The sequence below is a fragment of the Neoarius graeffei genome, chromosome 4 (genome assembly GCF_027579695.1).
Source record: "Neoarius graeffei isolate fNeoGra1 chromosome 4, fNeoGra1.pri, whole genome shotgun sequence".
Classification (NCBI taxonomy): Eukaryota; Metazoa; Chordata; class Actinopteri; order Siluriformes; family Ariidae; genus Neoarius; species Neoarius graeffei.
The window spans coordinates 39,375,304-39,403,194 of NC_083572.1; the positions used below are offsets into that span (position 1 = coordinate 39,375,304).

The 27,891-nt window shown below is 42.5% G+C and overlaps 1 protein-coding gene across 10 annotated transcripts in view; it reads right to left on the bottom strand.

The window, feature by feature from the left end:
- Positions 1 to 18,190, bottom strand: part of frmd4ba (FERM domain containing 4Ba) — a 176,459-nt gene extending 158,269 nt beyond the window's left edge. For 5 of the 10 annotated variants that reach the window (XM_060919235.1, XM_060919232.1, XM_060919234.1 and 2 more), the window contains exon 1: positions 17,742 to 17,821. The gene's annotated coding sequence lies outside the window, so the exon portion shown is untranslated. Of the gene's footprint in view, positions 1 to 5,527; positions 5,658 to 6,940; positions 7,081 to 16,819; positions 16,839 to 17,741 lie in introns of those variants that run through there. The other 5 variants (XM_060919227.1, XM_060919238.1, XM_060919237.1 and 2 more) reach the window with 5 other exon arrangements.
- Positions 18,191 to 27,891: the final 9,701 nt, after the last annotated feature.

The window sequence follows — 27,891 nt, forward strand, 5'->3', positions numbered from 1 at the left end:
ATATTAAAATTAATACATTTCTGTTCGGGCGTCATGGTGGTGTAGTGGTTAGCGCTGTCGCCTCACAGCAAGAAGGTCCGGGTTTGAGCCCCGTGGCCGGCGAGGGTCTTTCTGTGCGGAGTTTGCATGTTCCGTCCGTGTGGGTTTCTTCCGGGTGCTCCGGTTTCCCCCACAGTCCAAAGACATGCAGGTTAGGTTAACTGGTGACTCTAAATTGACCGTAGGTGTGAATGGGAGTGTGAATGGTTGTCTGTGTCTATGTGTCAGCCCTGTGATGACCTGGCGACTTGTCCAGGGTGTACCCCGCCTTTCGTCCGTAGTCAGCTGGGATAGGCTCCAGCTTGCCTGCGACCCTGTAGAACAGGATAAAGCGGCGAGAGATAATGAGAGATGAGACATTTCTGTTTTTTTATTTTACAACCCCGATTCCAAAAAAGTTGGGACAAAGTACAAATTGTAAATAAAAACGGAATGCAATAATTTACAAATCTCAAAAACTGATATTGTATTCACAATAGAACATAGACAACATATCAAATGTCGAAAGTGAGACATTTTGAAATTTCATGCCAAATATTGGCTCATTTGAAATTTCATGACAGCAACACAGCTCAAAAAAGTTGGGACAGGGGCAATAAGAGGCTGGAAAAGTTAAAGGTACAAAAAAGGAACAGCTGGAGGACCAAATTGCAACTCATTAGGTCAATTGGCAATAGGTCAATAACATGACTGGGTATAAAAAAGAGCATCTTGGAGTGGCAGCGGCTCTCAGAAGTAAAGATGGGAAGAGGATCACCAATCCCCCTAATTCTGCGCCGACAAATAGTGGAGCAATATCAGAAAGGAGTTCGACAGTGTAAAATTGCAAAGAGTTTGCACATATCATCATCTACAGTGCATAATATCATCAAAAGATTCAGAGAATCTGGAAGAATCTCTGTGCATAAGGGTCAAGACCAGAAAACCATACTGGGTGCCCGTGATCTTCGGGCCCTTAGACGGCACTGCATCACATACAGGCATGTGCCCAATCACAAAATGGGCTCAGGAATATTTCCAGAGAACATTATCTGTGAACACAATTCACCGTGCCATCCGCCGTTCCCAGCTAAAACTCTATAGTTCAAAGAAGAAGCCGCATCTAAACATGATCCAGAAGCGCAGACATCTTCTCTGGGCCAAGGCTCATTTAAAATGGACTGTGGCAAAGTGGAAAACTGTTCTGTGGTCAGACAAATCAATATTTGAAGTTCTTTATGGAAATCAGGGACGCCGTGTCATTCAGACTAAAGAGGAGAAGGATGACCCAAGTTGTTATCAGCGCTCAGTTCAGAAGCCTGCATCTCTGATGGTATGGGGTTGCATTAGTGCATGTGGCATGGGCAGCTTACACATCTGGAAAGACACCATCAATGCTGAAAGGTATATCCAGGTTCTAGAGCAACATATGCTCCCATCCAGACGACGTCTCTTTCAGGGAAGACCTTGCATTTTCCAACATGACAATGCCAAACCACATAGTGCATCAATTACAGCATCATGGCTGCGTAGAAGAAGGGTCTGGGTACTGAACTGGCCAGCCTGCAGTCCAGATCTTTCACCCGTAGAAAACATTTGGCGCATCATAAAACGGAAGATACGACAAAAAAGACCTAAGACAGTTGAGCAACTAGAATCCTACATTAGACAAGAATGGGTTAACATTCCTATCCAGCAACTTGTCTCCTCAGTCCCCAGACGTTTACAGACTGTTGTAAAGAGAAAAGGGGATGTCTCACAGTGGTAAACATGGCCTTGTCCCAACTTTTTTGAGATGTGTTGTTGTCATGAAATTTAAAATCACCTAATTTTTCTCTTTAAATGATACATTTTCTCAGTTTAAACATTTAATATGTCATCTATGTTCTAAGCCCTGTGATGACCTGGCGACTTGTCCAGGGTGTACCCCGCCTTTCGCCCGTAGTCAGCTGGGATAGGCTCCAGCTTGCCTGCGACCCTGTAGAAGGATAAAGCGGCTAGAGATAATGAGATGAGATGAGATCTATGTTCTATTCTGAATAAAATATGGAATTTTGAAACTTCCACATCATTGCATTTCGCTTATATTTACAATCTGTACTTTGTCCCAACTTTTTTGGAATCGGGGTTTTTTGGAATCGTGTTATTTCCAAGAACCAGTCGTGCATTTTTCTATCCTCCTTCCTGTTGGCTCAGATGAAATGCTACTGGAAATAAGGACAAGTTGTACTAATCAGCGCTACGCAACACCTCTGTTGCAATACAGCATGCTTATTTAACTACTGCAATGCTGTTTGGCATCAACCTGATTAAATTGTCATTAATTTTAACCTAATTAAAAGTACTCTTGGCAGTTTAGATTAAAACACAATAGACTGCTAAGAGAAGGAACCCTACCATTATCTCTTAGAAACCAAGCACTGTTTTGATACAATGCAGATACACGTTCTAGCAAAACATTAAATAACTTTTGAGTCATTTATGATCGAGAAAGGCTTGGGAAGTGTAAATTGTGTCTGAACTGCAGGATTCTCTGCTTTCCAAGGCAACTTAAATGGTGCTTTTACAATAATCAGGGCCGATTTACAGTACATGCAATTATGTGAACAGATGATTGCAGGAGGGGAAGTTTCTCTGCACTGACTCTCACGTTGGTCGGAGCACGAAGCAATTCCTTTGAATAACACAAGGAAAAGTGCCTCCTAGTGTCAAAACTGAGAAGTCAGTGAGCTGTAAACTCACTGAGGAAGAAATGTATTTGCACTAAACTTCACATGGTGCTCCAAAACACCTAAATACAACTTCTCACATTAAAAAAAAAAAAAAAATCCATGGTTGACTATGGGGTTATTCAACAAATAAGCCTTTTGCACTGTGCAGGTTTTTTTTTTTTAATATCAAATATTTAATGCTCACACAAAAGGTAATACATGATGGTGACTTTACACTGCACTAGGAAGAAAAGGGGGGGGGGGGGGGGTAAGTTCCCCTGAATCATAGGATATATAACACTTGATACTGACTGAAAGATTAAGCTCAGAATTGGCAAAAATATAAAACTATGTCCAGGCGTTTCTGTCTTTTGTCTATGGAGGCTTTAAAGGATCAATTTGAACATTCATATTTAATAAGCTTTTCATTTCCGTTTGTAGTAAATGTGCTCGTGGGAAGAATAAAGCCAAAGACACTTCATGATGCAACAAATCTGTCAAGACTTAGGCACAGTTCATCCACCAACACTTTATGACTTTGGGTGTACGTTAGGTTGAACCTTCACCAGATGATTGTTTAGTATACTGTGTTAAGATATTAACAGCAGGGGAAAAAAAATTATATTATCTTAGCCTCTTTAAAGGGCTGATGACACGAACATGACTCTATGCAATTTCTTAAATAAACTATACAACATGGCAAACATGTTAGATTTCTGTTATAATTACGTGAAAAGAAGCTGTTGTTACGCAAATATCCAACTTTTAATTGCACAGCGCAAGAAAACTGGGTCCGTGGCTCGCGGCCATGTTGTGACGTCAGCGGGAGAACACGCTGCGGTTCGCTGGCTGTTCTACTCTGGTTCTACTCAATGGAAATGGCGCGTGAACTCTAGTGCTAGCTCTTCCTCTTCTTTTTTTTTTTTATTTGCCCAAATAGCCGCATTTTTTATCATAACTTGTAAAATAGGCGCCTTCATGAATTAATATATGGATCATCGGGAATTACTTTTTATGTTATAAAACATCGCCAAAGATGTCAAAAACGTGTCATCAGCACTTTAATATTATCTAAATCGGGGTTCTCAACCTTTTCTGCTTTGAGACCCACCTATTCATACTTATAACGAGTCGGGCCCCATTTAAAAAAATAAAAAAATTCCCCAATTATTTTGTCTCATCTATTCGATTAGAATCTAATAATCTATTGTAAAGTGTATTAATGGGATGCACCATCACTCCCTGTTACAAATGGGAGCCCAGGAGTTAAATAAATGCAATAAAAACAAACTGGTTTTAATTGTAGATATTGTATTCAAAACTGTATGGATGTGCCAGAAGCCAACATAAAACCATGCATGCAGGGCATTCTCAGTCAAAAGGGATTAATGATCCAAAAGTGGAGTCTGGTCTATTAACACAAGAACTTATTGCCATGTTTGTGTACAGCAAACAAGCAAGTTATTAAAACCAAGAAGTACACTCAAAAGAAGTCCATCCATCTTCTTCCGCTTATCCGAAGTCAGGTCCGAAGGCGGTGGCAGCAGGCTAAGCAGGGTATTCCAGGCGTCTCTCTCCCCAGCAACATTTTCCAGTTCCTCCTGGGGGGGATCCCAAGGCGTTTCCAGGCCAGATGAGATATATAATCTCTCCAGTATGTTCTGGGTCTACCCCGAGGTCTCCTCCCAGTTGGACGTTCCAGGAAAACCTCCAAAGGAAGGCGCCCAGGAGGCATCTTAATCAGATGCCCAAACCACCTCAGCTGATTCCTTTCAACATGAAGGAGCAGCGGCTCTACTCCGAGATCCCTCTGGAAATCTGAGCTCCTCACCCTAAGGGTGAGCCCAGCCACCCTACAGAGAAAGCTCATTTTAGCCACTCGTATCTGTGATTTCATCCTTTCGGTCACTACCCAAAGCTCATGACCATAGGTTAGGGTTGGAACGTAGATTGCTTGGTAAATCGAAAGCTTTGCCTTCCATCTCAGCTCCCTCTTCACCACGACAAACCGGTACAATGCCCGCATTACTGCTGATGCCGCCCCAATCCGCATGCCCATCTCACGCTCAATTTTACCATCACTCATGAACAAGACCCCGAGATACTTGAACTCCTTCACTTGGGGCAGCAACTCATTCCCTAACCCGGAGGGAGCACTCCACCGTTTTCCGGCAGAAGTGGATATTTTTCAAAAGAAGTGGATATAGAAACCACTCAATGGGATAGATCCTTACATGTTAACAAAGAAGAATTTTTCCTACGAGTTGGAAAATTATCCATCCATTGAGTTCCCCAACATCTCAAACTACCTGGTACTGCAGACACCATTCTACACAGACAAACAGATGAAAACCTGGAAGAGCATGGAGGCTACAACTTTGTATATATGGCTGGGTTAAAGGGATCAGGACACTACAAGATAAATCCTGTATCATTTATGCCTGGGTAAGTAGGCATTTCTGGGCTTTTTGTACGCGTCTTTGCGATGGTTGCTAGGATGCTACAAGTTTTAGTATCAGGTGTAAACAAACCACAGCCGCTCGATTCTCAATCTTCCCTGCTCTTCTCTTCTCGGTAAATCAATCATTCACAAAGATCCACAGAAACCCTTAAAGCCCTGAGTATTGTGTATTATATACACATTAGTTTACAATATGGTGACCACAAACAGTAAACAAAAACACATCTGAAGACTTAAGCCTCTCCTGAACTTTAAAACGTCACGAAATAACGGAAAATGGCAAAAAAAAAAAGTTATTTGTGAATCCAAACGAATTAAATCAGAGGAATTTACAAACCTTTCACAAAGTGATCGAGCATTCTTTGACTCAGCTCCCTTCTATCACAGCAAAAGTTTCAAGAGCCACCTTTCTTGTCCTTTTTTGGTAAAATTCTTTGCTCTTCACCCTTTATCACTTCATGGGAAACCTGGAAGAAACTTTTATCAGTTTCACGGTTTGTTTGATTTGAACAGCACAAATCAAAGCAAGCATAGGGCATTTTAACAACTAGCAAGGCGCCCCAGCAATAGTAACGCTTTGTGAACAGTGAGCTTAGCTGACCACCACTTCATGTCTTGCATATCTAATCAGATGGATGTGATGTTGGATGCAACCCAGCAATTGTACCCTACTAAAAACTAGCTTCTACTTGAAAAAAAAAAAAAAAAATATATATATATATATATATATATATATATCGCGGCTCACTAGATGACGCTTTGTGGCCCACCAGTGGTTGAGAAACACTGATCTATATTCACTTCACTGTTTTTGTTTTTATATTTTGCTGTCTTGTTAGAAGATCCACCACCTGTAGGCTACATCATTATTTGAAGATACACTGGAAAACAGAAATACATTTTCCCTTTTCCCACTCACTCAACAACCATGAGGGTTGTAAACTTTGGCAGGCAACTGTATATGGACCCAGCTTTGTGTCATTCATATATTTGTACCACTACAATACAATTATTTGATTATAACCTCTGATATTAACATACTGGGTTTTTACATTTAGGAATTGTGCAAATGTTCCAAAGTCATATGGCTTGATTGGGTTGTATTTACTTCAGCCTACATCCGAACTTTCTTGTTCTTTCTGACATGAACATTACCACCCCCCCCCCCCCATTTAGTTCATAGTCATCACCGTTCTCCAAACTTACTATCTCAGTATCCCCAAGTTAATCACACTGTCTATAGATGACTTGCAACCACGTGATCAAAATGTGCTACGCCATGAGCGTCCGCCATGATGGTGGATATGCAAAGCAACTAGGATGGCAGCCGCTGAAAGTGTGTCTGCAAACAATGCTGAATTTTCTCAGCATTACCACGATTTGAACAGTCCAGCGAAGATAGACGTGTGGTTTTGACCCATATTATTTGAAAAAAGTCAGACTTCTCTGAAGATAAGACGCTTCTACCGACCATCGAGTACCCAGATATCGTGTTCTCTCTGGTTTGGCTGCCGAAGAATTAAGTCTGACCTTGGACGAAACCTTGCCCATTTTCTGAGTGGGTGCCCAGTCTGGATTGTTTCTATCTTATTATTTTGCCGGTGCTCCTAGAAACGAAATGGCAATACACGTGATAAAATTATAACGACTGAGTGAACCACAACAAGAGAATGCTCGTTTTATAACAAAATTCTAGCAACACAAAATAAAATTCTTCCATGATATTATCGAGAAAGCTTTTGAATCTCACCTGAGTTACTGCAAACACGAGCTGTTTTAGTTTTAGCCTCTGTTAGATCAGCCCTGCCAATGTTGTTCAGCCATGCTCGTCTCCTCTCCGTGCTAAGCCTCAGAGTTTCCTTGCCCTCTTTCCAAATCACGGACGCAATTCTAAAAAATCATAACGTGCCACGGTCACAAGTACTGTTGTGACCACAACCATATACAGCACAAAGATATGGCAGAGCTAAAAGAACAAGTGTTCTTTTAGCTATGCCAAAGCAGTGGTAAAACAAAGAGTGTTGTGCATGGCACGCGTGACTATGTTTTGTATGGAATGTCGCTTGACCCCACATTTGTATCTCCACCAACATGGCTGACATCCAGGTTTCTATTTTGCTTTGACGTCACTTGCAAGTTAAGGATAGTGTCAGCTAAACAACACAACTATCGGAAAATTTCAGAGTTTGGGAGCAGTGTTCTAGGCAACACACACTCCAAGAGCATCAGGTTTCAGCTCAAGCTTAGGTCATATTGTTCGTGTGACTGACACCATTGTGCTCAAATGGGTCATTTTCATTAGCAGATCAAGCTAGAACATAACACAGTGCTTTCTTTAAGGGCAGTGAAAGATGGCAGAAGAACACAATACACCTCAATACATATAAAGTAGACCTGAGGCTGCTACAATTATACACCATACACAGCACTTTTTTTAATTTAAAAAAAAAGAAGAAAGAGTTAAAAAAAAGTGACCATGCAGTACATTTCTTTAAACATTTTTAACTGTTTCAGCCCACCCAATCCAGCCCTGTGTGCTCTTGCGATATTATGGTCATCTTGAGATCCACAGTGATATCTGCAGATGGTACAATGTGATGATGCAATTGTGTCCAGAGACCTCACACACACACAAAAGGGCTGATTCACAGTAGGAAATCCTCTCTCATCAACTCTCTAGATACTGCATTCACCAGAAGAGAATGCACAGGTCATTAGGTGTTGCAAAATTCTTTTCTCGGAACTGAACTAGAAGTTCCTATTGGGTAATCACCTTCTAAAATAGCTACTTGGTTCACATGGATCGTCCATTAACTAGTATTTGGGGGGTCAACGAGACCGTCAGACACAGATTCTCTCTTTCTTTTGAGTCTCTGTCACATGTTCATCACAGAATAACCATAAAGCGTTATGGCCCTCACCTGTATCAATATTGAGTTCAAGGAATCTGCTAGACGTGGAACGACATGTATCTGACCTCTTAGCAACTCACAGTACAGCTGTGTCAACACGATGACATTCAACTCTTTCTCATCGGTCGCACCAGCTCTCTATAATGCAGTGCCAGCAAACATCAAGTCAATCCCTACCCTGATGAGGTTCAAGACATAACTTGATAAGTGGCTCAGATCATTCCCTGACATTCCACCTACACCCAGGTACCTTGGAGTGAATAGGAACTCAGTGCGTTTACATGCACATAGAGAGAATCGAATTTCTGCCATTGCTCGACTGAAATCGAAGTTCAAAATGCCATGTATACACCTTAATTCAGCTGAAATTGAACCGAACTTGATTTCTCGGAATCGAGCTACACGACCTAGATTATGCGATTTCTGCCGAGCTACTTAGTGCATGTAAACCCTATTGAGCTACGTATTCGAGCTACTTACTTCAGCACTGCCCCTTCCGGAAGTGACGAGTGACGAGACCACAAGCGGGAAACACAACAGCCTCGGTCGGCATGACAACGAATCATGACAACGGCATGAATCTTTGCTTTTTGTGGCATTGTTTGCACTGTTAAAATTTAGCTCACTTACTGTATCACCAAATACATCTGTACAGCTGTTGCATAGCTGTGAATTGTGTACATAAACAAGTCACTGTATTTGTGTGTGTGTGTGTGTGTGTGTGTGTGTGTGTGTGTATTATATATATATATATATATATATATATATATATATATAATATAAAAAATGTCCAACATCTGAAGAATGTCAATAAAAACAAAGCAATTGAACTTTTTGTGTGTTTATTAAGACAAGTTAAATTGTAAGCAAAAAAATATATATATTTTTTTGTAAGCAAAAAATGGACTTTAGAAAAATATACAATTGTGCAAAATAAGTTGTCTTACAAAACAGTGGTCTGCGCAGGACAGTTTGTAGCCATAGTCTGTCAGAGCAAGCCTAACAGCTTGAGCACGGAACTTGTGAACACGGAACTGCCAGTGTTGCCAGATTGGGCGGTTTTAAGTGGAATTTGGCGGATTTGAACATGTTTTGGGCTGGAAAACGTCAGCAGTATCTGGCAACACTGCTGATAACTTTGTTTATACTCTTGAATAGCTCTTCTTCATGACGACAACCAGAAGTGTACCAACACGATCGGGTGTGTAGCGCCACCTGTGGCTCGGGTGCACAATGTATCTCACACAATAGCTTGATTTCCTTGTGTGCATGTAGGATTGGATTTCTCTGGCACCCCTGCTGGGACCCTTAGCTCGATTAACGACAGTAGCTCGATTTGGATGTGCATGTAAACGCACTGACTGTTGGAGTGGGTCGGTAGCAAGTGTTAATAGCTGCTACCTTGGGAATCGGTGGTGGAGACATGAGATATGCTTGGCCTGAATGATCAAGCTCGAAGCCAATCCAAGGTAAGATGTAAACTACATGTCCGCAGCACCTCTATTGTTTAATTCTGGGAAACCTTGCCCAAAGATCTTGTGAATGAAGCCAGTTTAAAAATAAATAAATAAAATAGTCTGCCTAAACCTTGTTGGCTAAGTGTACTTTTCAACAATTTTTATCAAGTTTTTGACAGTTGCTTGCTACAGCAAAACAAACACTATACGCTCAAAAGTTTACAGACACCCGACCAGCACAGCCATGTGTGGTTCTTTCCTAAACTGTTTCCACAAAGTTGGAAGCAGACAATTGTAGAGGATATCTTTGTATACTCTAACATCACAATTTCCCTTCACTTGAGGCCCAAATATAGCAATGGTTCCAACATAACCATCAAAATGAGCTCCATGAAGACATGGTTTGCCAAGGTTGGAGTAGGAAAACTCTAGTGGAGTGCACAGAGCCCTGACCTCAACCCCACTGAACACCTTTGTGTTGGATGAACTGAAACACTGACTGAGCCCCAGGCCTCAGTGCCCAGCCTCACTAATACTCTTGTGGATGAATAGGTAATTCCCCATAGCCACACTCCAAAATCTAGTGGAAAGACTTCCCAGAAGATTGGTGAGATGGCCAGGTGTCCACAAACCTGTAGTCTTAAGCCTCGGTCACAACCGGCCGTACGTGCGCCTACGGCTGGTCTACATGCAAAAAACGCAAGAAACGCACGGAGGGCGCGCGTGTGACATGCTGATTTTCGAGCCGTAGACTGGCCGCAGAGGTTCTTTGTCATGTCAAACAAACTCTACGGGCGCTTACGTTTTTTTCAGGTTGCAAGACAAACTTGCGGCCAACGTGCGTCTTTCTCCATGAACAAAAAAAAAAAAAAACGCAGCGATTTGGGAAACGCCAAAAATCGCACTGCCAAAAAAATCGTACGTCCGGTTGTGACCTAGGCTTTATATGTAGTACATGGCCAATCATTTCAGTCTATAATCAGATATCATCATCAGAGGTCTGTTTTGCTCCTGAGCTGTTGTGTTGTCAAAATAAAGAAGTGCTCTTACACACTCTTTACAGGTGGCAATGGACAAATATCTTAAAAAATAAATTGTATAATATACACACATACAGTACCAGTCAAAGTTTCAACAGACCTACTCCTTCATAGGTTTTTCTGTATTTCCTACATTGTAGAACAATACTGAAAACATCAAAACTATGAAATAACATCTGGAACATATATAGAATTATGCGGTAAAAAAAAAAAGTTTCATATTTTTGATTCTTCAGCGTAGCCAGCGTTTACCTTGATGACATTTTGCACACTATTGGTATTATCATAACCAGCTTCATGAGGTAGTCACCTGGAATTCTTTTCAATTAACACGTGTGCCTCGTCAAAAGTTAATTAGTGCAAAGAATTTCTCACAACCTACAAAAGCTGAAAACTTGTTCCAAGTCTCCCTGCTCTCCCCTAAATGGCCCTATTCCACAACTGTAGTAATCCATGTCAAGAACCGCTCAACTAAGGCTACATCCACACGACAATGGCAACAAGATTTAAAAAAAAAATTTTTTATATTTTATATATATATATATATATATATATATATTTTATATATATATATATCGCGTCCACATGGGCAACGGATCAGTAAAATATCAGGTACATATGGCAACGCAACGCTTGCTGAAAACGATGCAATACACATGCCACACCTCTAGGTGCGCTGTAAGACGGTCCCATCGGAGACACCACAACAATAGAAGAAGTAAGGACGCATGTGCATAAACTATTATGCGCGAGACTTCATATTAGCCACAAAGTCAGAAAAAGCTGTTCGTAAAATTACATTATAATGACCAAATACAACGAAAAGTATTTTTCCAGTCTCACCTGTGAAAGGTAATCCCATGTGATCTCGTTTGGACGGCAAACCTGTTGGTACAGTTAAACGCAGCACGTGAATGAGGCATCTTTATTCTCCGCTTTGACCCATCCAATATGGCGGCGAGGATGACGTATGATTCTACGCGGAAGGCGGCGTCTTTAATGGTCCGGAATAAATTGAATGCTACACGTTGATGGATTACTTTGTTCTTCTACGCCCTTTTTGAGGAATGTATTGTAGGACTTAAACCAACATCTGAAGAGGTGAGATCGCTCCTTTTTTTCCCTATTTTTGCTGGCGGGATTGACTCTGCCCTAACTCTCTCTCTCTCACTTTGCACCATTACACAATAAATATTCACAGTGAAAATATTTTGTAAGTGCGTTTCATGAACTAAGTTATAGGATTTGTTGACAACTCGCATCGAGTTCGTTACACTTCTACCCGGCGTAAAGCACATGTGGTTGTGACGTCATCGCAAACAAATCCGTTCTACTCATCCAGACGACTTCGCAACGGCGCCGTTGCCAGATCTTTCCACTCTGGAACCCGTTCTCAAAAGATTGCGTTTTGGGGCACCCAAAACGCCGGTGCCGTGTGGACGCCAGGCCGAAACGATAAACAATTTTATCGGATTCACCTGAATCCGTTGCCGTGTGGACAGGGCCTAAGTAAAGAGAAACGACATCCGTCGTTACTTTAAGACATGAAGTGACTTTTAATTAATAAAAAATAAAGAAAAAACACTGACTTTGAAGATGTGTCCAAACTTTTGACTGGTACTGTGCATAACTGAACCAACTTACACTCTTTGACAGTGAGTACAATGATGCACAGTGGCATTATTAAATTTATGTTGAATTTACACTGAGCCAAAACAGCAAAACGCTCAAAATGCCTTATTTATTCATTTATTTATTTTCATTATTCTTCTCGCCAAAGGCTTTGCGTTTCGTTCTGTCTTTGGCTTTTGACTCACTCCACAGTTTTGTCTGACTAATGTCGAGATTATCCAGCAGTCTGAAGTGGCCAGAAGACCTTGGCTAGAGAGCCTAACACTTCTGTACGCTTCTTTTCCCCTGATTCACATACACTGACTCCAACAGAGACAAGGGAGTACAGGAAAAGGGAGGAGGGATCCTCACTCGCTCTCACTACAGTTTACCTCTCCTCCCCCACATTCAACTCGACCTATTCATCTGGGATTTTGCACTTCACCCACGCTGCTCTATTGATTTCTGCCGTTTCCAGACTGTAGGTCATGACTACTCCCTGGTGTCCTTCTGTTTCTATAAACTCCATGCTAACGTCTCTCTAGAGAGGAAACACATGCACAAATACACACAGAGCATCAGCAGACATCTAACCCATCATCAATGACCCATCCTTCTGAGGCCAGTTACTATTGAATTCAATTAACAGTCACTATTGTTCTGACTCTGCAGTAGCATTAGGTGTGTGTGTACGTGTGTGATGGATGAGGTAATTACTGAACAAATCATCTTCAATTTTCCCCTCCAGCGCGTTAGCTGAGCAGCAGGGATGCTCCAGTGTGTTGTATGAAACAGAACAGCATGCTTTGTTCTTGGGGTTTTCTGCCTGAGATTTATATAGATAAATAAATAAAGGGGAAGGGAAAAAAAAAGATGCCAGAAAACCAAACACCTTAAGCTCTACAAGAACAGACCAACCCACTACTGCGAAAGGCCATAAGGCTTGAGGCTGTTGCAGTTACGTTGCACATTTTCTTTGTTTCTCAGAAAAGGCAGCGAAACCTGTTCCAGTGCAGCTCCAAGAACGTAAACCAGAGGAGGAGGAGGGAAAAAAAAAAACAATGGAAAACTTAAAAGGATCAGTAGTAAATAGACATCAGAAAGCAACAAGTAACAAAACAACAAAGACTTGCAGCATATTGTAAATGTTTGGTCTGTTTGTCTGCATTACAAGCAACCAAGCTTTCCATTGCAGACTTGCATTTATTCTTACAGTCCAGCACAAATGCTCAAAAAAGGCAATGCAACGCAACGAAATCCATGAAGTAAATAATGGATTTCATTGGCAAATGCACAATTTTCTGGGGATTTGTTAACAAACAGCGTCCCAGAGGGATCCTGGTGCAGCAGCGAGAACATGCCATTAAATTTCCTCCCATACATAAGGTGAATAACTGTGTCACTGTGAATGAGCCCAGGAATCATTTGAGTGATTAATGTAGCTCAATAGTCTCACAGATATGGGAGTGTTTAAAAACAAAACAAAAAGCTCACGTGTCTACGATAATGTTGTAAATCTTTCCGCTAAACATTTCTACAAAAATTGTCGCTGTACTTTTCCTGAAAGTTACTTAAATGTCCGGTTATTAGACGTAGACAAACATGGAAACACAAAAACAGCATCCGTGCAAGCAACACTCATGGAACGGCTATGTAGCTATGAAAAAAATATATTCATAGGTACTCGTGTCAACATTTTGGATTACTGAGTGGATGGAAATGTAGATTTTATGGAAATTGTAAAGTACAGAGCAAAAACAGAAGGAGAGCGTTGGACAGAGAAATAACAGCTTGTGTTTCCTTTTAGTCTACTGAACAACCGGAGTCTTTCGCAAGAGTCCAAGTATCTTTGTTGACCTTATTTACGCCGCAAGGCGGTCATTTCAATGTAAAGCAAGCACAAACTGACAGCCCAAATGATATGCAGCAGCACACCTACTTTCATGCTCTCACATTACTCAAGGGCTCAATATAACTCCGACCCACACAGCTTGTTGTGCACTCCTATTTTAGGCCCACATTGCCCACCATTACTGACGAACATTTATAGTTTATAACGTGGCTCAGTCACACTTTAATTGACTCCTCATTTCCGTGTTCCTTTGGGCCATTGGCTACAATTGATTTCCATTATAAACCCGAAAGCCTCCTGTTGTTTCAGTAACAGACATTGACTTTCTGGCTCTCTAAACCTCAAAGCCACTCAAGCCCCCATGCTGATCAAGTTCAGCACCTATGGTGCGAGTAGTGAGCTTTTAAAATCCTGATTCTAGTAAAATAAATTGTCTTTTCATGAGCATGATTAAGAGATCCTTTGTGCAGCACCTGCATTTCAAAACTTGTCCAATGAGATGTCACTGTAAATTGGCTATTATCAAATTAGTCATCACAAACATTTAAGCACAAGCACTGGATCATATGACAACATACACTAATAATAATAATAATAATAATAATAATAATAATAGGTTCAATTTATATAGCGCCTTTCTCAAAACCCAAGGTCGCTTTACAATTATAGGCAGAAAAAAAAAAAGTCCACCAAATAGAGGTCAGGATGTCATTCCAGTGGTGTAGCAGCCACAGTCCCACCAAAAGGCGCACGAAAACAAGTCCCACATCTCCAGCACAGCCGCCGTGACGCCACCAGCAACATCGCTCGAACACCATGCCATGGATCCACAAAGTGAGCACAGAAGCACCGCCACGCAGAGCACTGGTGTGTCCCAAACCGCCTGCACAGCCGCCGCGACGCCACCGAGCAACATCGCTCGAACACCATGCCATGGATCCACAAAGTGAGCACAGAAGCACCGCCACGCAGAGCACTGGTGTGTCCCAAACCGCCTGCACAGCCGCCGTGACGCCACCAGCAACATCGCTCGAACACCATGCCATGGATCCACAAAGTGAGCACAGAAGCACCGCCACACAGAGCGCTGGTGTGTCCCAAACCGCCTGCACAGCCGCCGCGACGCCACCGAGCAACATCGCTCGGAACATCACGCCAAGCACTAAAGCACAGAGCGCTGGACAACCACGATGTTAAAATGAGTAACGAGCTCACTGCAGTCCATAGCTGGGGGCACAGGCATCACCGACAGCGAAACAAGGCCTGGAGGGAACCGACGCCCAAAACTGGGTCTTGAGCTACACCACAACCAGTGGACAAAAACACTCAAACAAACATCAAACTACACAAACACACAGAAAAAAGAAAAAAAGGAGAGAAAATAAAATAAAACTCGATAGAACTCGACGCCAACGGCGTCAATGGGGATGCCGCCGCCTGGTAGACTACACGCCTTATTAAGTTGTGATTTGGGGATGGACAGTTGACCTCACAGTAATCTTGACCTGGTGAAATTACTTGTAGTAGCCTTGGAGATATCGTGTTCACAAGGTTTTCGGACAGACATTTGACCTCACAGTGACTTTGACCTTAGGCCTTTTGATCTCAAAATCTAAATCAGTTTATCTTTGTCCCCAAATGCACAAATGGTGAAAGTTTGGTGAAATTCCTTTCATTTGCCTTGGAGATATTGTGTTCACAAGGTTTGCGGACAGACATTTGACCTCACAGTGACCTTGACCTTAGACCTTTTGATCTCAAAATCTAATCAGTTCATGTTTGTCCCAAAGCGCACAAATGGTGAAAGTTTGGTGAAATTCCCTTCATTAGCCTTTGAGATATCGTGTTCACAAGGTTTCTGGACGGATGCACGCACGGACAACCCGAAAACATAATGCCTCCTGCACCTTAAGGTGGTGGAGGCATAAAAAGCTAATCTTAAATGTGTGAAAGAAAATGCCTGCAATGCAATAAGAGTGAAAATGGCAAAAGAAGTAGCATCCAAAGCCAAATTCTCTAACAAACTAGAAGGACACTCGGCAGAGTGTACACCTCCGCCAAGCCACATATTCGGATCTGCATCAAAATCACCGTTCCTCAAAATTTCATCAAAATCCATTCACTACTTTTTGAGTTACGTTGGGAACAGGCAAAAAAAAAAAAAAATCCTATATCCACATGCATATCCGGATCCTGGATCCACATACATATCTGCATTTGCATCAATTTCTAATCAATTGTTCCTTGGCCCATGGCTCACCTTTCCTCAGAATTTCGTCAAAATCCGTTCACTACTTTTTGAGTTACATTAGGAACAAACAAACGGAAGTGAAAACATAACCTCCTCCAACAAAGCTGGCGGAGGTAATAAACACTAAACAAATTCCCTACATGCTGAAATAAGGTATATAGTAAAGGAGATAGAAAAGGTTGGCTTTTTAAAGATTCTTCTTTTTTTTATACGTTAAAAGCATGACTTCTACATGTGAGAATATTAATGCTGCATGAGAGTCAAATGACTCGTGTGTTGGCTGGACTTCAGTCTTTTGTGTCTGTTCATTGCTTTAATGAATTGGAACAGCTGACCGCATTAAAGGCGACCGAACAGCCGAGACTACAAATCAACACAATGCCTGTCTGCTTTTGTTCTATTTGTTTGTGTGTGTGTGTCTTTTCATAATCAATACAATACCGGCCTCATTACAAGCCTGCATGAAATGTAATGAACAGTACGTCTGGCCTCAGGTGATCCATCACCTGTTAATTCCTAACCCAATCCATGTCTGACATGAGACGCTCTCGTTTCAGCACAAGATCCAAGTGCGTGGACTTCTTTTGGATCACACAGCACACCTTCAACATCATCCCAGTCTTCTCGAACAAGCTCAGCTTTATTAGACGCAAGGGCAGCAGCGTAAATCTTCTAAACCTGGTCTGCAGTCTGTCAGCTTCAGACACAGCCCGGATGTCACATGTCCTCCGTTCTCCCATTGTTTGTCTTTCCCAGGAAACGGGAAGTTCACCTCAACAGCCAGCACCAGTGAAGGGAAATGACAGGCTTTTTTGTTTTTTTGATAGAGCTGGCTCTTTAGAAAGAAAGAAAGAAAAAAAAACTCTCTTCAAGACACCCTGAGGTTTAATCAGCACCTACCATGTGTCATTACAGGAAAACAAGAACACACATGTTGTCTGAGGCACTACAGTTTTTCCCCCCTTAAGATCTGCCAATCACAATAGCATGAAATCATTCACTACACAGCTTTTTATGAGCTAGTGCAGGAACACCGTCAGATTTTCCCATCCATTCTCTTTGACTGTCTCAACATTTTACATGAAAACTAGAAGAGGAAGGAGAGTCAGTCGTTTGTGTTACTTGTGTCATGTTTCCCAGGTAACCGAGCAACTCAGTGAGTGTTGTGTGCACTCTGACCAAAACACCTCCTGACCATCAACAACACTGAGCAGGAACACAACAGATGTGTGTGTGTGTGATACATGTCAATAAAATTAACATGAAAAGAGCGTCAACATGTCCAAAGCGGTGAATTTAAGGCAGTTAATCTGCACTTAGAGCAACAAAACAACAAACAACACCTGGACAAAGTGCGTCTCATTTCTGCCGGTAAACAAATAAAAGTCGCGAGCGCAGTAAACAGCAACAAAGCGTGCGCGAGCTCACCTCGTCCGGCGCAGGCGCAGCAGCTGGTTCCCGGTGTTGTGTCTCTCTCTGGTTCCCGGTGTTGTGTCTCTCTCTGAGGTTCCCGGTGTTGTGTGTCTCTCTCTGGTTCCCGGTGTTGTGTCTCTCTCTGAGGTTCCCGGTGTTGTGTCTCTCTCTGGTTCCCGGTGTTGTGTCTCTCTCTGAGGTTCCCGGTGTTGTGTCTCTCTCTGAGGTTCCCGGTGTTGTGTGTCTCTCTCTGAGGTTCCCGGTGTTGTGTGTCTCTCTCTGAGGTTCCCGGTGTTGTGTCTCTCTCTGAGGTTCCCGGTGTTGTGTCTCTCTCTGAGGTTCCCGGTGTTGTGTGTCTCTCTCTGAGGTTCCCGGTGTTGTGTCTCTCTCTGGTTCCCGGTGTTGTGTGTCTCTCTCTGAGGTTCCCGGTGTTGTGTCTCTCTCTGATTGAGTCTCTTCGCCCGAGTTTATACTACAAAAACATTTCCAGTCCGCGTTCAGTCATTAATGTTGACGCAGAAGCGAGAAAAAAAAAAGCGCGGTGTAAACAGTCAAACGTTCTTCCCGTTCGCTTGTTTTGTCAGGGCGCAGGAGCTCCGGTCGCGTCCCATTCACACAAAGACACACTTCTCCTCCGCCCCTTTACCTCCACACGGTGCAACCCGCTCTGCTCTACTCTCCTGTCCTGACTGAGCGACAAGCGCACACTCTAGCAAAAAACATTATTCTAAACTAGTATTTCAGTTATAAATGGAACATAAAACTACCTTAAAAACAATAACTTTGGCTCACTTCTAGGTGGCTAGGAAGAGCCTTGCTCAAGGGCCAACTTGGTACTACTGGGACTTAAACACACAACGTTCGTATGAGTAGGACCAAAGACTTAAAGTCCAGAAAGACACACTTCTTCTCTACACAAGCATGGTGTAACCCATTCTCCTGTCCTGACTGAGTGACAAGCGCACACTCCAGCAAAAAACATTATTCTAAACCAGTATTTCAGTTATAAATGGAACATAAAACTACCTTAAAAACAAAAGCTTAGGCTCACTTCTAGGTGGCTAGGAAGAGCCTTGCTCAAGGGCCAACTTGGTACTACTGGGACTTGAACACACAACATTCCTATGAGTAGGACCAAAGACTTAAAGTCCAGAAAGACACACGTCTTCTCTACGCAAGCATGGTGTAACCCACTCTCCTCTCCTGTCCTGACTGAGCGACAAGCGCACACTCCAGCAAAAAACATTATTCTAAACTAGTATTTCAGTTATAAATGGAACATAAAACTACCTTAAAAAACAATAACTTTGGCTCACTTCTAGGTGGCTAGGAAGAGCCTTGCTCAAGGGCCAACTTGGTACTACTGGGACTTGAACACACAACGTTCCTATGAGTAGGACCAAAGACTTAAAGTCCAGAAAGACACACTTCTTCTCTACGCAAGCACAGTGTAACCCACTCTCCTCTCTTGTCCTGACTGAGCGACAAGCGCACACTCCAGCAAAAAACATTATTCTAAACTAGTACTTCAGTTATAAATGGAACATAAAACTACCTTAAAAGCAATAACTTTGGCTCACTTCTAGGTGGCTAGGAAGAGCCTTGCTCAAGGGCCAACTTGGTACTACTGGGACTTGAACACACAACATTCCTATGAGTAGGACCAAAGACTTAAAGTCCAGAAAGACACACGTCTTCTCTACGCAAGCATGGTGTAACCCACTCTCCTCTCCTGTCCTGACTGAGCGACAAGCGCACACTCCAGCAAAAAACATTATTCTAAACTAGTATTTCAGTTATAAATGGAACATAAAACTACCTTAAAAAACAATAACTTTGGCTCACTTCTAGGTGGCTAGGAAGAGCCTTGCTCAAGGGCCAACTTGGTACTACTGGGACTTGAACACACAACGTTCCTATGAGTAGGACCAAAGACTTAAAGTCCAGAAAGACACACTTCTTCTCTACACAAGCACGGTGTAACCCACTCTCCTCTCCTCTCTTGTCCTGACTGAGCGACAAGCGCACACTCCAGCAAAAAACATTATTCTAAACTAGTACTTCAGTTATAAATGGAACATAAAACTACCTTAAAAGCAATAACTTTGGCTCACTTCTAGGTGGCTAGGAAGAGCCTTGCTCAAGGGCCAACTTGGTACTACTGGGACTTGAACACACAACATTCCTATGAGTAGGACCAAAGACTTAAAGTCCAGAAAGACACACTTCTTCTCTACGCAAGCATGGTGTAACCCACTCTCCTGTCCTGACTGAGTGACAAGCGCACACTCTAGCAAAAAACATTATTCTAAACTAGTATTTCAGTTATAAATGGAACATAAAACTACCTTAAAAGCAATAACTTTGGCTCACTTCTAGGTGGCTAGGAAGAGCCTTGCTCAAGGGCCAACTTGGTACTACTGGGACTTGAACACACAACATTCCTATGAGTAGGACCAAAGACTTAAAGTCCAGAAAGACACACTTCTTCTCTACACAAGCACAGTGTAACCCACTCTCCTCTCCTGTCCTGACTGAGCAACAAGCGCACACTCCAGCAAAAAACATTATTCTAAACTAGTATTTCAGTTATAAATGGAACATAAAACTACCTTAAAAACAAAAATTCAGGCTCACTTCTAGGTGGCTAGGAAGAGCCTTGCTCAAGGGCCAACTTGGTACTACTGGGACTTGAATACACAACGTTCCTATGAGTAGGACCAAAGACTTAAAAGTCCAGAAAGACACACTTCTTCTCTACACAAGCACAGTGTAACCCACTCTCCTGTCCTGACTGAGTGATAAGAGCACACTCCAGCAAAAAACATTATTCTAAACCAGTATTTCAATTATAAATGGAACATAAAACTACCTTAAAAACAATAATTTAACAACAGAATTTAGGCTCACTTCCAGGTAGCTAGGATGAGCCTTGCCCAAAGGCCAACTTGGCTTCAAACCCACAAGCTTCCTACATATGATTAGGAGTAAAGACTTAAAGCCCACAAAGACACACTTCTCTGCCACACAAGCACAATGTAACCTGCTCTGTTCTCATCTCCTGTCCTGACTGAGCGACAAGAGCACACTCCAGCAAAAAACATTATTCTAAACCAGTATTTTAATTATAAATGGAACATGAAACTACCTTAAAAACAATAATTTAACAACAAAGGTATTTAGGCTCACTACTTTTCCCCCACTTCTAGGTAGCTAGGATGAACCTTACCCAAGGGCCAACTGGGTACTGTTGGGATTCAAACCCGTAACCTTTCTACGAGTAGGACCAAAGACTTACATGCAAAGCCTATAAAGGCACACTTCTCCTCCACACAAGCACAGTGCAACCTGCTCTGCTCATCTCCTCCCCTGTCCTGACTGAGTGACAAGAACACACTCCAGCAAAAAAAAAAAAAAAAAAACATTATTCTAAACCAGTATTTCAATTATAAATGGAACATAAAACTACCTTAAAAACAATAATTTAGGCTCACTTCTAGGTGGCTAGGATGAGCCTTGCTCAAGGGCCAACTGAGCACCACTGGGATTCAAACCCATAACCTTCCTATGTATGAGTAAGACCAAAGACTTAAAGCCTATAAAGACACACCTCTCCTCCACACAAGCACAGTGTAACCCGCTCTGCTCTCATCTCCTGTCCTGACTAACCGACAAGCGCACACTCCAGCAGAAAACATTATTCTAAACCATTCATTCATTATCTCTAGCCGCTTTATCCTTCTACAGGGTCGCAGGCAAGCTGGAGCCTATCCCAGCTGACTACAGGCAAAAGGCGGGGTACACCCTGGACAAGTCGCCAGGTCATCACAGGGCTGACACATAGACACAAACAACCATTCACACCTACGGTCAATTTAGAGTCACCAGTTAACCTAACCTGCATGTCTTTGGACTGTGGGGGAAACCAGAGCAAACCCACATGGGGAGAACATGCAAACTCCACACAGAAAGGCCCTCGCCGGCCCCAGGGCTCGAACCCAGGACCTTCTTGCTGTGAGGCGCCAGCGCTAACCACTACACCACCGTGCTGCCTATTCTAAACCAGTATTTCAATAATAAATGAAACATAAAACTACCTTAAAAACAATAATTTAACAACAACAGTATTTAGGCTCACTACTTTTCCCCCACTTCTAGGTAGCTAAGACATACCTTGCCCAAGCTGGGATTCAAACCCACAACCTTTCTATGAGTAGGACCAAGACAAGGCACACTTCTCCTCCACACAAGCACAGTGCAACTGGTTCTGCTTTCATCTCATCTCATCTCCTGTCCTGACTGAGTGACAAGAGCACACTCCAGCAAAAAAACATTATTCTAAACCAGTATTTCAATTATAAATGGAAGATAAAACTACTTTAAAAACGATAATTTAACAACAACAGAATTTAGGCTTGGCGGCACAGTGGTGTAGTGGTTAGCGCTGTTGCCTCACAGCAAGAAGGTCCGGGTTCGAGCCCTGTGGCCGGCGAGGGCCTTTCTGTACGGAGTTTGCATGTTCTGTCCATGTGGGTTTGCTCCGGTTTCCCCCACAGTCCAAAGACATGCAGGTTAGGTTAACTGGTGAGTCTAAATTGACCGTAGGTGTGAATGGTTGTCTGTGTCTATGTGTCAGCCCTGTGATGACCTGGCGACTTGTCCAGGGTGTACCCTGCCTTTCACCTGTAGTCAGCTGGGATAGGCTCCAGCTTGCCTGCAACCCTGTAGAACAGGATTAAGCAGCTAGAGATCATGAGATGAGAATTTAGGCTCACTTCTTTTCCCCCACTTCTAGGTAGCTAGGATGAGTCTTGCCCAAGGGCCTACTTGGCACTGCTGGGATTCAAAGCCACAACCTTCCTACATATGAGTAGGAACAAAGACTTAAAGCCCACAAAGACACACTTCTTCTCCACACGAGTGCAGTGTAACCTGCTCTGTTCTCATCTCCTCTCCTGTCCTGACTGAGCGACAAGAGCACACTCCAGCAAAAAACATTATTCTAAACCAGTATTTTAATTATAAATGGAACATAAAACTACCTTAAAAACAAAAATTTAGGCCCACTTCTAGGGGGCTAGGATAAGCCTTGCCCAATGGCCAACTTGGCCTTGAACCCACAACCTTCCTATGAGTAGGACCAAAGACTTAAAGTCCAGAAAGACACGCTTCTTCTCCACACAAGCACAGCGTAACCCGCTCTGCTCTCCTGTCCTGACTGAGCGACAAGCGCACACTCCAGCAAAAAACATTATTCTAAACCAGTATTTCAATTATAAATGGAACATAAAACTACCTTAAAAACAATAATTTAACAACAGCAGAATTGAGGCTCACTTCTTTTGCCCCACTTCAAGGTAGCTAGGATGAGTCTTGCCCAAGGGCCCATTTGGCACTGCTGGGATTCAAACCCACAACTTTCTTACGTATGAGTTGGAGCAAAGACTTAAAGCCCACAAAGACACACTTCTCCTCCATACAAGCACAATGTAACCTCTTCTGTTCTCATCTCCTCTCCTGTCCTGACTGAGTGACAAGAGCGCACGCAAGCAAAAAACAAAAAACATTATTCTAAACCAGCATTTCAATTATAAATGGAACATAAAACTACCTTAAAAACAAAAAATCAGGTTCACTTCTAGGTGGCTAGGATGAGCCTTGCCCAAGAGCCCACTTGGCACTGCTGGGATTCAAACCAACAACCTTTCTATGAGTAGGACCAAAGACTTAAAGCCCACAAAGACACACTTCTCCTCCACACAAGCACAGTGTAACCTGCTCTGTTCTCATCTCATCTCATCTCCTCTCCTGTCCTGACTGAGCGACAAGAGCACACTCTAGCAAAAAACATTATTCTAAACCAGTATTTCAATTATAAGTGGAACATAAAACTACCTTAAAAACAATAATTTAACAACAACAGAATTTAGGCTTACTTCTAGGTGGCTAGGATGAGCCTTGCCCAAGGACCAACTTGGCACTGCTGGGACTCAAACCCACAACCTTCCTATTAGTAGGCCTAAAGACTTAAAGCCCAGAAGCCTCTGCATCAATTAGCAAGTCACCAGTTTCACATCCATAGGCATGATGGTGTACTGATTAGCACTGTCGCTTCACAGCAAGAAGGTCCTGGGTTTGAGCCCAGTGGCCATCGAGGGCCTTTCTGTGTGGAATTTGCATGCTCTCGCAGTGTCTGCATGGGTTTCTTCCAGGTGCTCCAGTTTCACAGTCCAAAGACATGCAGGTTAGGCTAATTGGTGGCTCTAAATTCACCGTAGGTGTGAATGGTTGTTTGTCTCTGTGTCAGCCCTGTGATGACACAGCCCTGGCGACTTGTCCAGGGTGTACCCCACCTCTCACTCATAGTCAGCTGGGATAGGCTCCAGCTTGCCTGCGACCCTGTAGAACAGGATAAGCGGCTACAGATAATGAATGGATGGATGGATGGGTATGGTGGTGTAGTGGTTAGCATTGTCATTTCACAGCAAAAAGGTCCTGGGTTCGTGGCCAGTGAGGGCCTTTCTGTGTGGAGTTTGCATGCTCTCCCCGTGTGGGTTTTCTCCGGGTGCTCCGGTTTCCCCCATGGTCCAAAGACATGCAGGTTAGGCTAATTGGTGGCTCTAAATTGACTGTAGGTGTGAATGTGAGTGTGAATGGTTTGTGTCAGCCCTGCGATGACCTGGCGACTTGTCCAGGGTGTACCCTGCCTCTCACCCATAGTCAGCTGGGATAGGCTCCAGCTTGTCTGCGACCCTGTTGAACAGGATAAGCGGCTGAAGCTAATGGATGAATATGGTGGTGTAGTGGTTAGTGCTGTTGCCTCACAGCAAGCAGGTTCTGGGTTTGAGTCCAGTGGCTGACAGGGGCCACTTTCTGTGTGGAGTTTGCACGTTCTCCCTGGGTGCTCTGGTTTCCCCTGCAGTTCAAAGACATGCAGTTAGGTTAACATGGGGCAGCCTTGGGCTGAAGTGCCCTTGAGCAAGGTACCTAACTGCTCCCTGGGTGCTGTAGTATGGCTGCCTGCTGCTCTGGGTGTGTGTTCACTGCTTCGGATGGGTTAAATGCAGAGGATGAATTTGAGTGTGCATGTCACAAATAAAGGTTTCTTCTTTCAGCTGCTCCTGTTATGGGTCTCCACAGCAGATCTGTTCTGCATATTTGATTTGTTATAGATTTTACACCAGACACCTTTCCTGACGCAACTTTCCCCAATCTATCCAGGCACTGTCTTGTTACATGAAATTGAAAATAATTTGTCAAAATATTTAGCCTTATAGATCATAATATAACTACTTTGACAAATTATCTTCAATTTCATGTTACAATAGACCCCTTGACCCCTTGGCAGTCACACCAGATACTGAAAGCAAAGGTTCACATCCTTTCGCCACTCACAGATATATAATATTGGATCATTTTCCTCAATAAATAAATGACCAAGTATAATATTTTTGTCTCATTTGTTTAACTGGGTTCTCTTTATCTACTTTTAGGACTTGTATGAAAATCTGATGATGTTTTAGGTCATATTTATGCAGAAATATAGAAAATTCTAAAAGGTTCACAAACTTTCAAGCACCACTGTAGATTCGTGGCCTAGTGTTACCTACATACTGTAGATGTTGGAATGTACCTTCTCACTGTATTTTCTGTTTTAATTAAAAAAAACCCTCATTGTTTGCTGGAAGAGAAGAGCAGGCAGGATTGAGAATCAAGCAGCTGTGGTTTGTTTACACTTGATACTAAAACTTCACCACAAAGACGCATACAAAAAGCCCAAAAATGCCTACTTGCCTGAGCATAAACAATATAAGTACTGGAATGAAATGGCTGCCATACATAGAGATGCCGATTTAAGAAAAAATTGAAGCGGTCTCTTAATTTTTTTCAGAGCTGTCTGTATAGGAACTTGTAGTACACAACATACAGTCGGTACAAGTCTTAAAGCTTGAAGAAGCTTCTATGCATTCTTTCCTAATTCATTACAACAATTTTCATTACAAATTATATGACCGATAACAATTTGGGGGCAGGACGGTGGTGTAGTGATTAGCACTATCACCTCACAACAAGAAGGTTCTGAGTTTGAGCCTAGTGGCTGACAGGGGCCACTTTCTGTGTGGAGTTTGCATGTTCTCCCCCGTGTGTGTGGGTTTCCTCTGGGTGCTCTGGTTTCCCCCACAGTCCAAAGACATGTGGTTATGTTAACTAGCTACTCTAAATTGCACATTGGTGTGAATGGTTGAGAGGACTAAACCTCTATAAATAATCCAGTAGAAGGCAATGGGAAAACACTACTGTAATTCTTCCCTAGAACACACACATACAACAATAATTGAGTGAAAAGCAGAATCTCTGAAATTTTTACACGACATGAATTTCAGAGTTTCTTAGTATTTGGTACGTCCTCTTTTTGCTTTAATAACAGTGTGCGCTCAAGCTGGCATGGACTCCAAAATTTGTGTAAAAGCTTATGATCCATTTTAGATCAAATCCATTAGAGTGTCGTATGAACACATGCAATTTCTTCAGCAGAAGAGAAAATCTGACCTTTCTTCAATATTCAAGATATTGAACATTTACTTTCTTTATTTGAAATATTTAAAAATTCTAAAACCTTCTGGGTTTTTTCCCCGTTTTCTCATCTCATCTCATTATCTCTAGCCGCTTTATCCTTCTACAGGGTCGCAGGCAAGCTGGAGCCTATCCCAGCTGACTACGGGCGAAAGGTGGGGTACACCCTGGACAAGTCGCCAGGTCATCGCAGGGCTGACACATAGACACAGACAACCATTCACACTCACACCTACGGTCAATTTAGAGTCACCAGTTAACCTAACCTGCATGTCTTTGGACTGTGGGGGAAACCGGAGCACCCGGAGGAAACCCACGCGGACACGGGGAGAACATGCAAACTCCACACAGAAAGGCCCTCGCCGGCCCCGGGGCTTGAACCCAGGACCTTCTTGCTGTGAGGCGACAGCGCTAACCACTACACCACCGTGCCGCCTTTTCCCTGTTTTAAATTAAAAAAAAGAAAAAAAAAGAAAAAAAATGTGGTCCCAGACTTTTGGATCCCACTGTTTATTTGTCTTAACGCTTTCGAGGTATTTCAGTGTTAGAAACCCAGACAGTATTATAATAATACAGTATGTATATTAATCAAATATACCATGCACTGAGAGGCTCCGGTTAAAATTATGGGTTCTGAGGGGATTTCTGAAGGGCGTAGCCCTGTAGAAAATAGCGCTATACCAGTCACCTCAGAGAATCCATAATTCCTGGTGCCTCTCAGTGTATGGTACATTTGATTTATATCCCGCATCAAAAAATTCCACACTAAAAGTATTAAGATTGAATCTCGGCATAAACTCACTGGAGACAGCCATGTTTGTTGTTTACATCGGAGAGACCTTCACTTCAACCTGCATATGTGCGATGTACCATGCTATCGCCTGCCTCACTAGGTATGATTACGATACATAGATCTACACAGAGCCACAGCTGTGACTCAAGTCGGACGTATAGCTTGAAGTTGAGACGTCAGTTCATGGTATATCCAGGATATACCATAGACTGACTCACACCATATCTTTTTTTTTTGACATCATGAAATACATTGTTTAATCAATGGTGGAACTATTTTATGTCATGTGAGCCATCCTTGGCCAATCCCTGCGCTGGAATTTTTTTGATGAGGGATATAATATGTGTGTGTGTGTGTGTGTGTAGAGCATTTCAAAGCACTAAAATTCAACTGCTACTTTACTGTATGCCAGAAAGGAGCAGACTTAAATGCAAACACAGAGTTTTATTGAACAAATCAGAATAGACAAACCAAAGACAGCAAACAGACACAATAAACAGGGAAAGAGGGAAAGGGTTAGACAATCGACAAACATGTTGAACTAGAAACAGACAGGAACAAAGTCAAACCCGGATATACAAAACATAGGAAAATAAGGCTCAGTAATGTTGGTGTCAAACACAAGCGCGAGACTCTGTTGGCAGTTCAGGTTGAGGCAGTAAGTGTAATTGTAAACAGGCATGCTTAAAAGCGATACATGGAACCTTTATTTTTAAATAAATTTCTGAGTGGATAGTATCTCCATCCTTGACTCTTGTATGCTGCATAAATGGGAATTTTAAAAAATATATATTTTTG